The sequence below is a fragment of the Oncorhynchus kisutch genome, linkage group LG25 (assembly GCF_002021735.2).
Source record: "Oncorhynchus kisutch isolate 150728-3 linkage group LG25, Okis_V2, whole genome shotgun sequence".
Taxonomy (NCBI): Eukaryota; Metazoa; Chordata; class Actinopteri; order Salmoniformes; family Salmonidae; genus Oncorhynchus; species Oncorhynchus kisutch.
Window position 1 is genome coordinate 25,606,636 of NC_034198.2, and position 11,052 is coordinate 25,617,687.

Sequence of the window (11,052 nt, forward strand, 5' to 3'; positions counted from 1 at the left end):
GGAACAAACACACACACACACACAGTTGTGAAGAAGGCAGTGCCTCTTCCCCCTCAGGAGGTTGAAAAAGTTTGACATGGGCCCTCAAATCCTGAAAAGGTTCGACAGCTGTACTAGTGAGATCTGGCTGCATCACTGCTTGGTATGGAAATAACACCACCCTCGATTGCATGGCAATACAGAAGGTTGTGCGGACATCCCAGTACATTACTGGGGCTGAGCTCCCTGCCATCCAGGACCTCTATATCAGGTGGTGTGAAAAGAAGGCCCGGAAAATCATCAAAGGCACCAACCACCCAAGCCATAGACAATTGTTTTCTGCTGCCTCACAGCAAGAGGTACCGGTTCATCAAATCTGAGACCAACAGGCTCCTGGACAGCTTGTATCTTTATTGACCTTTTATTTCATTATTTGCACTGTCTCCATGCACACTCACAGGGACCTACACACTAACACACACTGTCACTCCAACACACACACACACAAACACTCACTCCATCATTTGCTCACTCACACATAATATGCACATACATTTCTACTGACTCAACACACCCGCACACCCACTCACATGCAAGCTGCTGCTACTCTGTTTATCTTATATCCTGTTGCCTAGTCACCTTACCCCAACACATATCTATAGTTGAAGTCGGAAGTTTACATACACTTAGGTTGGAGTCATTAAATCTAGATTTTCAACCACTCCACAAATTTCCTGTTAACAAACTATAGTTTTGGCAAGTCGGTTAGGACATCTACTTTGTGCATGACACAATTAATTTTTCCAACAATTGTTTACAAACCGATTATTTCACTTATAATTCACTGTATCACAATTCCAGTGGGTCAGTAGTTTACATACACTAAGTTGACTGTGCCTATAAACAGCTTGGAAAATTCCAGAAAATTATGTCATGGCTTTAGAAGCTTCTGATAGGCTAACTGACATCTAAATTGGAGGTGTACCTGTGGATGTATTTCAAGGCCTACATTCAAACTCAGTGCCTCTTTGCTTGACATCATGGAAAATCAAAAGAAATCAGCCAAAACCTCAGAAATAAATTGGTAGACCTCCAAAAGTCTGGTTCATCCTTGGAAGCAATTTCCAAACGCCTGAACTTACCACACTCATCTGTACAAACAATAGTACGCAAGTATAAACACCATGGGACCACCCAGCCGTCATAACGCTCAGGAAGGAGATGCGTTCGGTTCCCTAGAGATTAACGTCCTTTGGTGCAAAATGTGCAAATCAATCCCAGAACAACAGCAAAGGACCTTGTAAAGATGCTGGAGGAAACAGGTGCAAACGTATCTATATCCACAGTAAAACAAGTTCTATATCGACATAACCTGAAAGGTCGCTCAGCAAGGAAGAAGCCACTGCTCCAAAACCGCCATAAAAAAGCCAGACTACGGTTTGCAACTGCACATGGGGACAAAGAACGTACTTTTTGGAGAAATGTCCTCTGGTCTGATGAAACAAAAATAGAACTGTTTGGCCATAATGACCATTGTTATGTTTGGAGGAAAAAAGGGGGAGGCTTGCAAGCCGAAGAACACCATCCCAACAGTGAAGCACAGGGGTGGCAGCATCATGTTGTGGGGGTGCTTTGGTGATGAGGTGGTGAGTGTAGGTAGCAACACATCTGCCACGCTAATCCTCAACACTGGAGCTCCACAGGGGTGCGTTCTCAGTCCCCTCCTGTACTCCCTGTTCACCCACGACTGCATGGCCAGGCACGACTCCAACACCAACATTAAGTTTGCCGACAACACAACAGTGGTAGGCCTGATCACCGACAACAACGAGACAGCCTATAGGGAGGAGGTCAGAGACCTGGCCGTGTGGTGCCAGAGTACCAACCTCTCCCTCAATGTAACCAAGACTAAGGAGATGATTGTGGACGACAGGAAATGGAGGACCGAACACGCCCCCACTCTCATCGACGGGGCTGTAGTGGAGCAAGTTGAGAGTTTCAAGTTCCTCGATGTCCACATCAACAACAAACTAGAATGGTCCAAGCACACCAAGACAGTTGTGAAGAGGGCACGACAAAGCCTATTCCCCCTCAGGAAACTAAAAAGATTTGGCGCGGGTCCTGAGATCCTTTTTTACGCTGCTGCTACTCTCTGTTTATCATATATGCATGGTCACTTTAACTATCAAAAGCCTGAACTAACATTCATGTACATACTACCTCAATTGGGCCGACCAACCAGTGCTCCCGCACATTGGCTAACCGGGCTATCTGCATTGTGTCCCGCCACTCCTCTTTTACGCTACTGCTACTCTCTTTTCATCATATATGCATAGTTACTTTAACCATATCTACATGTACCTCAATCAGCCTGACTAACCAGTGTCTGTATGTAGCCTCGCTACTTTTATAGCCTCGCTACTGTATATAGCCTGTCTTTTTACTGTTGTTTAATTTCTTTACTTACCTAACACCCTTTTGCACTATTGGTTAGAGCCTGTAAGTAAGCATTTCACTGTAAAGTCTACACCTGTTGTATTCGGCGAACATGACAAATACACTTTGATTTGATTTAACTTTGCTGCAGGAGCGACTGGTGCACTTCACAAAATAGATGGCTTAATGAGGAAGGAAAAATATGTGGATATATTGAAGCAACATCTCAAGACATCAGTCTTAAAGCTTGGTCGAAAATATGTCTTCCAAATGGACAATGACCCCAAGCATACTTCCAAAGTTGTGGCAAAATGGCTTAAGGACAACAAAGTCAAGGTATTGGATTGACCATCACAAAGCCCTGACCTCAATCCCATAGAAAATTTGTGGGCAGAAATTAAAAATCGTGTGCGAGCAAGGAGGCCTACAAACCTGACTCAGTTACACCAGCTCTGTCAGGAGGAATGGGCCAAAATTTACCCAACTTATTGTGGGAAGCTTGTGGAAGGCTACCTGACACGTTTGACCCAAGTTAAACAATTTAAAGGCAATGCTACCAAATACTAATTGAATGTATGTAAACGTCTGACCCACTGGGAATGTGATGAAAGAAATAAAAGCAGAAATAAATCCTTCTCTCTACTATTATTCTGACATTTCACATTCTTAAAATAAAGTGGTGATCCTAACTGACATAAGACAGGGAATTTTTACTAGGATTAAATGTCAGGAATTGTGAAAAACTGAGTTTAAATGTATTTGGCTAAGGTTTATGGAAACTTTCGATTTCAACTGTATCTCCATCACTCCAGTATCCCTGCACATGTAAATATGGTATTGCAATGGACTTTTTAAATATTTCCTGTATATAGTATACTTACTTTATTTTATTTTTTTCTAGTAATACATTGTTATTGATTATTGCATTGATGGGTTTTGAGTTTGTGAGAAAGGCATTTCACTGTACTTGTGCATGTGCTATTAATATTTGAAACTTGAGTCAGTGGAGCCTCAAGGGGTCACCTAGTTCCTCATTAAACACAGGGGGGAGACACACACCAGTGCTCAGGTTGTTTTTTCTAGAATGCCAAAAGCCTGCTGGTGGCCAATAACACCTCAAAGCCTTTCATCATTTCATCAGTTTTTTTTTACCTTTATTTAACTAGGCAAGTCGTTAAGAACACATTCTTATTTACAATTATGGCCTACCAAAAGGCAATAGGCCTCCTGCGGGGACAGGGGCTGGGATTAAAATACAAATATAGAACAAAACACACATCACGACAAGTGAGATGCCACAACACTACATCATGTAGGAGTTAAATGTGTCTGAATAACAAATACTAGTGTCAATGTGTGAGTCACATTGATCTCTTTCTGATTCTCACATTCAAAATCTGATTCTGATTCTGACATACTTTTATTTACTGCATAAGTAAAAGCATCAAATGTATCACATAGGCACCACTGCCATTCATTTCAATTAGACTGGTTTTGGATTTGCCATTAATTCCAATTAGAGTGGTTTTGGATTTCTACTTGACCAAGATGGCTGCAATCTTCACCCCATTATGTTACTTTGAGGATTTATGACATAGGATTTATGACATAGTAATTTAATAGGATCTCTATGGGCTAGACTGAGCCTCTTCAAATGACAGTCAAGCCAATCTTACTAAATTGACCACATGTTATGGTAAAATATAGTTTATGGATCTCTGTAGGCCTATCATTGATCTATATAGCAGGTGGCACATACAACTCACAGATTTACACAGAAAAAGCTGAGTTGATCAGGACTCGGTGTGCTTTATCATGGGTCAAAGTTTAGCTTAGAAGGTCATAGGTTTTTAAAGACCATTGCTTTATCCCTACGCAAGAACAACACAATGTTTTAGATGTGGAATGCATGTGTGGTTAGTCTAATAAAAGTACTTATGTAGTCTTATAAAAGGTCCTGTAAAGTAGGTTAATTGTCCTTTAGTTTTGACACAGCGTAACTTGTAATGTGGAAATGGTTGTTTATTTCAACACTGCTTTATTGATGACAGTGACAGTCGGTGCCGTTTAAGATTTTTTATATGAGCATGGCCTTGTTTTTTTCTATTACATCATATTGAGCTGAGATAAGGCGGGGCTTTACCTAGCATAGATTTTTAGATAACCTGGAGCCAGTGGGTTTGGCGACGAGTATGAAGCGAGGGCCAGACAACGAGAGCATACAGGTCGCAGTGGTGGGTAGTATATGGGACATTGGTGACAAAACGGATAACACTGTGATAGACTGCCTCCAATTTGTTGAGTAGAGTGTTTGTTGGAGGCTATTTTGTAAATGACGTCGCCGAAGTCGAGGATCGGTAGGATGGTCAGTTTGAGTGAAGGATGCTTTGCTGCAATAGGAAGCTGATTACAGATTTAATTTTGGATTGGAGATGCTTAATGTGAGTCTGGAAGGAGAGTTTACAGTCTAACCAGACACCTAGGTATTTGTAGTTGTCCACATATTCTAAGTCAGAACCGTCCAGAGTAGTGACGCTGGACGGGCAGGCAGGTGCGGGCAGTGAATGGTTGAAGAGCATGCATTTAGTTTTACTTGCATTTAAGAGCAGTTGGAGGCCACGGAAGGAGAGTTGTATGGCATTGAAGCTCGTCTGGAGGTTAGTTAACACAGTGTCCAAAGAAGGGCCAGAGGTATACAGAATGGAGTCGTCTGCGTAGAGGTGGATCAGAGAATCACCAGCAGCAAGCGTGACATCATTGATGTATACCGAGAGAGTCGGCCTGAGAATTTAACCCTGTGGCACCCCCATAGAGACTGCCAGAGGTCCGGACAACAGGCCCTCCGGTTTGACACACTGAACTCTATCAGAGAAGTAGTTGGTGAACCAGGCGAGGCAGTCATTTGAGAAACCAAGGCTGTTGAGTCTGCCGATAAGAATGTGGTGATTGACAGAGTAGAAAGCCTTGGCAAGGTCGATGAATACGGCTGCACAGTAATGTCTCTTATTGATTAAGATATCGTTTAGGACCTTGAGCGTGGCTGAGCTGCACCCATGACCAGCTCTGAAACCAGATTGCATAGCGGAGAAGGTACGGTGGGATTCGAAATGGACAGTAATCTGTTTGTTAACTTGGCTTTCAAAGACCTTAGAAAGGCAGGGTAGGATAGATATACAGTGGGGAGAACACGTATTTGATACACTGCCAATTTTGCAGGTTTTCCTACTTACAATGCATGTAGAGGTCTGTAATTTTTTATCATAGGTACACTTCAACTGAGAGACGGAATCTAAAACAAAAATCCAGAAAATCAAGTAATTTATTTTATTGCATGACATAAGAATTGAATCACCTACCAACCAGTAAGAATTCCGGTACTCACAGACCTGTTAGTTTTTCTTTAAGAAGCCCTCCTGTTCTCCACTCATTACCTGTATTAACTGCACCTGTTTGAACTCGTTACCTGTATAAAAGACACCTGTCCACACACTCAATCAAACAGACTCCAACTTCTCCACAATGGCCAAGACCAGAGAGCCTGTCTGAAGTTTGCCAATGACCATCTGGATGATCCAGAGGAGGAATAGGAGAAGGTCATGTGGTCTGATGAGACAAAAATAGAGCTTTTTGGTCTAATCTCCACTCGTCGTGTTTGGAGGAAGAAGAAGGATGAGTACAAGCATGGAGGTGGAAACATCATTCTTTGGGGATGCTTTTCTGCAAAGGGGACAGGACGACTGCACCGTATTGAGGGGAGGAAGGATGGGGCCCTGTATCGCGAGATCTTGGCCAACAACCTCCTTCCCTCAGTAAGAGCATTGAAGATGCGTCGTGGCTGGGTCTTCCAGCATGACAACGACCCAAAACACACAACCAGGGCAACTAAGGAGTGGCTCCGTAAGAAGCATCTCAAGGTCCAGGTCTCCAGACCTGAACCCAATATAACATCTTTGGAGGGAGCTGAAAGTCCGTATTGCCCAGCGACTGCCCCTGAAACCTGAAGGATCTGGAGAAGTGGGCCAAAATCCCTGCTGGAGTATGTGCAAACCTGGTCAAGAACTACAGGAAACGTATGATCTCTGTAATTGCAAACAAAGGTGTCCCGTCCTGATCTTAGTTCCTTTTTTATGTCTCTATTTTTGGTTTGGCCAGGGCGTGAGTTGGGGTGGGCATTCTATGTTTTTGTTCTATGTTTGTATTTCTGGGTTTGGCCTGGTATGGTTGTGTGTCTTCACCCTACAGAACTGTTTTGCTTCATTCACTCTCTCTTTGTTGTTTTTTGGTTATTGCAGTGTTCAGTTTATTTATTAAAATGAACATGGACACTTACCATGCTGCGTTTTGGTCTGATCCTTCCTATTACTCATCCGAGGAGGACAACGATCGTTACAAAAAGTTTCTGTACCAAATATTAAGTTCTGCTTTTCTGATGTATCAAATACTTATGTCATGCAATAAAATGCAAATTAATTACTTAAAAATCATACAATGTGATTTTCTGGATTTTTGACCTCTACATGCTTTGTAAGTAGGAAACACTGCCAATTTTGCAGGTTATCAAATACTTGTTCTCCCCACTGTAGGTCTGTAGCAGTTTGGGTCTAGAGTGTCTCCTCCTTTGAAGACGGGGATAACCGCGGCAGCTTTCCAATCTTTGGGAATCTCAGACAATACGAAAAAGAGAGGTTGAACAGGCTAATAATAGGTGTTGCAACAATTTCGGCAGATCATTTTAGAAGAGAGGGTCCAGATTGTCTAGCCCGGCTGATTTGTAGGGGTCCAGATTTTGCAGCTCTTTCAGAACATCAGCTATCTGGATTTGGTTGAAGAAATTGGGGGAGGCTTGGGTGAGTTTCTGTGGGTGTTGCAGGGCTGTTGACCGGGGTAGGGGTAGCCAGGTGGAAAGCATGGCCAGCTGTAGAAAAATGCTTATTGAAATTCTCAATTATAGTGGATTTATCAGTGGTGACAGTGTTTCCTAGCCTCAGTGCGGCGGGCAGCTGGGAGGAGGTGCTCTTATTCTCCATGGACTTTACAGTGTCCCAGAACTTTTGAGTTTGTGCTACAGGATGCAAATGTCTGCTTGAAAAAGCTAGCCTTCGCTTTCCTAACTGCCTGTGTGTATTGGTTCCTATCTTCCCTGAAAAGTTGCATCTCACGGGGGCTATTCGATGCTAATGCAGAACGCCACAGGATGTTTTTTTAATAGTACCAAAAGCCTACCCTGACTTGCATTTGCAATTGAAAGTTTAAAAAAATACAATAAATATAGTTCTCTCGCTTCTCCTTAATTTTGGAAGAAATTAATTTGTTCAAAACTGTTCAGCTATTGTCTTTCTCTCTCTTTGAGTCAACTTCTCACCACATTTTACATACTGCAGTGCTAGCTAGCTGTAGTTTATGCTTTCAGTACTGGATTCATTCTCTGATTCTGTGATTTGATGGACAACATGTCAGTTAATGCTGCAGGAGCTCTGATAAGTTGGACGTCCTCCCGCAGTTGTCACAATTACTGTGTAAGTCTATGGAAGTGGGTGAGAACAGTGGTGAGAGCATAGTGAGAACTAGGTTTTGTATTCAAGGTAGCTGTCCTCCAGCTACACCATGGTGTTACCCTACAGAGTGCTGCTGAGGCTACTGTAGACCTTCATTGCAAAACAGTGTGTTTTAATAAATTATTTGGTGCCATGTGAAAATATTTAGTATATCTAAAAAGGATGCATTTTTTATGTTTTACTATTTACATTTTTATGAAATTCACTGAGGAGGATGGTCCTCCCCTACCTCCTCCGAGGTGCCTCCACTGATTGACGATTGACATCCTAAAAAGTGAATCTAGAAAGAGAGGGCCAAAAAACAACAACAAATTATATTTTTACCCCTTTTTTCTCCCCGATTTCATGGTAGTTACAGTCTTGCCCCACAGCTGCAACTCCTGTATGGACTTGGGAGAGACGAAGGTCTGAAACACGTCCCAGCGAAGCCGCACTGTTCCTTGTCACAATGCCCGCTTAACCCAGTATCCAGCTGCGCCAATGTGTCGGAGGAAACACCATACACCTGGTGTCAGTGTCAGTGTGCATGCACCCGGCCTGCCACAGCACGATGGGACAAGGATATCCCGGTCGGCCTAACCCTCCCCTAACCTGGACGACGCTGGGCCAATTATGCGCCCCTCCATGGGTCTCAAGGTTGTGGCCGGCTGCGACATAGCCTGGACTGAACCAGGATCTCTAGTGGCACAGCTATCACTGCAATGCAGTGCCTTAGACCACCGCGCCACTCGGGAGGCCCCCTCAAAGTCTTCTAAAATGGGTTTGTCCCTGATGTCAGTTGAAAACTGGGGGTCCCTGCTGTGATTGACATTTGGAAAGGGGCAAGTCCAGATGGAGAGGTGTGAATCTGTGAGAACCGCTCTCTCAGAGAAGGGGGATGAAGGAATTACTCCTTCAACTGCTGAGTCACAGAGAGCTCTGGATTGTATTGAGACAGCAGCTGATATGTCTCAACACACACTCACATACATGACTCCTACATGATACGAGTGTCAGACATTGCTACATGGTAAAATAATTCATAACTGGAGTGTGACAATCTTTTTTAAATCATGATATTGATGCACCACTATTGGTGGCCTTGATTTAGCACTCTTGTTTTTTTGGGATAGACTTATGATTCCTGTTTATTTGGGATACTTCTCGAGTGTGTCTTCCAAAGAGCCGTCATTGTAAATAAGAATTTGTTCTTAACTGACTTGCCTAGTTAAATAAAGGTAAACATTTTTTTTTTTACAAATTTGCCTGCAGCTGTCAAAAAGACAAGTGGGTAAAAGAATTCTACTTGGGTGTCCGTAATTATTCATGGACATCCCTATCAACCGGCGGCTGATAAGATAGAGGCCTAATCAGGGTTGGGGAGAGTCTTAAGTCCCCCCTTTTGCATATGCAGAACTCTAAAATGTATTTGCTCAATTTGGGGGATTAAGGACGAACAAGAGTCCTCTATATCTTTTTCTCTCACTCTCCCCCTCTTCCTTGGTGTGAGCAACTGATGACCCAGGGATGCGTGATCCCCCTTGGGGATTAGTGCTCTAAGTCTATGGGTTATGGAACGCTGCCATCTGCCACCAGGCACATTCATATACTCAGCAGAGGTCGGCATCATTTGTTGATTTAAAGGGATAACTTAACTTTCCCAGGACAGAATGACCTCATCAGTCGCCTAGAAAGAACTACTGTCTGCACATGAGGCGCTGAACCAGAAGAATCAGGCAGAATTTTAAGTGCCACACTAAAATAAAAGCCACCTTTCCACAAAATGATGGATGTCCCTCTGGCAATACTGCATCCTTTTTGTGGACTGAAGGATCTTGTTGCTGAGAGAAATAACAAGATTGCATAAGATGATGAAACATATAGGATGTCACAGCATCAGTGACAATCGTTCATTGTTGTAGCAGGCCTACAATTCATCAGTGATTGATGTTGGTCATGTGTTTGTGAATGCACCCTCAAACTGATACAAGAGTCCCAGTGTTCCATCACATCTCCTTATTGAAACTTAAACAAGCGTTGCCTGGGTTGAAATAGCTATAAAACTAAATTTAAAAGCTAGAGAACCCTTAATTCACTCAGTGGACACCTGTGCATCAGGCCTTTGTCCACCAACCAGCTGGCTTTGGCCAAAGTGTGAGAAAAAAGAGATAGACTCATTTGAATGCAAAAGCTCTTAGACACCATAAAGCCATACTTGGGAGAGAAAATAACACACAAAAAGCTGTCCAAGTCCTTGAGAATGCCACAAGGTATTCTTGTCTGGGTTGAAGTATGGGAGCAAATCCTTACATATCAGTATGGTTGGGTGACCCCGTGGGTAGTCAATGGGCAAGTTGATGGAGACATCATTTTATTACAGCCTTATTCAGTATAGGACACTCAAACCTTTATGAATTTGATTTAAACATTATTGTTCCCAAGAGCTTAAAGTAAACATTTGTCTCAACATTCAATACATTGTCAAGAGCCAGGACACACACACATGTTCAAGAACCCATCTGGTGTTTGGGGGACCGGAAGCAGGAATTATTTGTCCTGTCCACTTTTGGTGCCAGTGGTTTGTTGCTCTTTTTAAGGCGACGTGGCGTGCGAGAAGGATCTTGGAGGGGATTAAAAAGTGACAGGCTTGAGTGTCCTACTATCAGACTGAGCTCATGCAAGGAATTTGGTGGCTTAGGGGCTCAGATACCATCTTTCCACTACGGCTCTATTTGCTCTTGCTTGGCGTCACTGTTTAGCTTACATGTGCCAAATGACAACTACATGCTCAATTGGTGATGGTGTCAACACCATTTGTGGTCGATGTGTTGTGAATGGGTTAATACTGAGCTAATGTGGACTCTCTTTTTTGGAAGAGTATGGAGGAACGTTCTTTAATAAGTTTGTTTTTTGCACCTCTTATTCAACTGGCTGAGTCTGTTGAATAAGATTCCTGTGAATTGCTGTGAAAAGTAGCAGGTCAGATGTTTGCCCACCTCTGCTGATAGTCAAGGGCCTATTCAGACTGACAAGAGTTGTAGGAGAGTCTGAGGAGAGGTGCCGCAAAGGGATTTCTACTTTTCCTTGCCTTACAGTGGCTTGA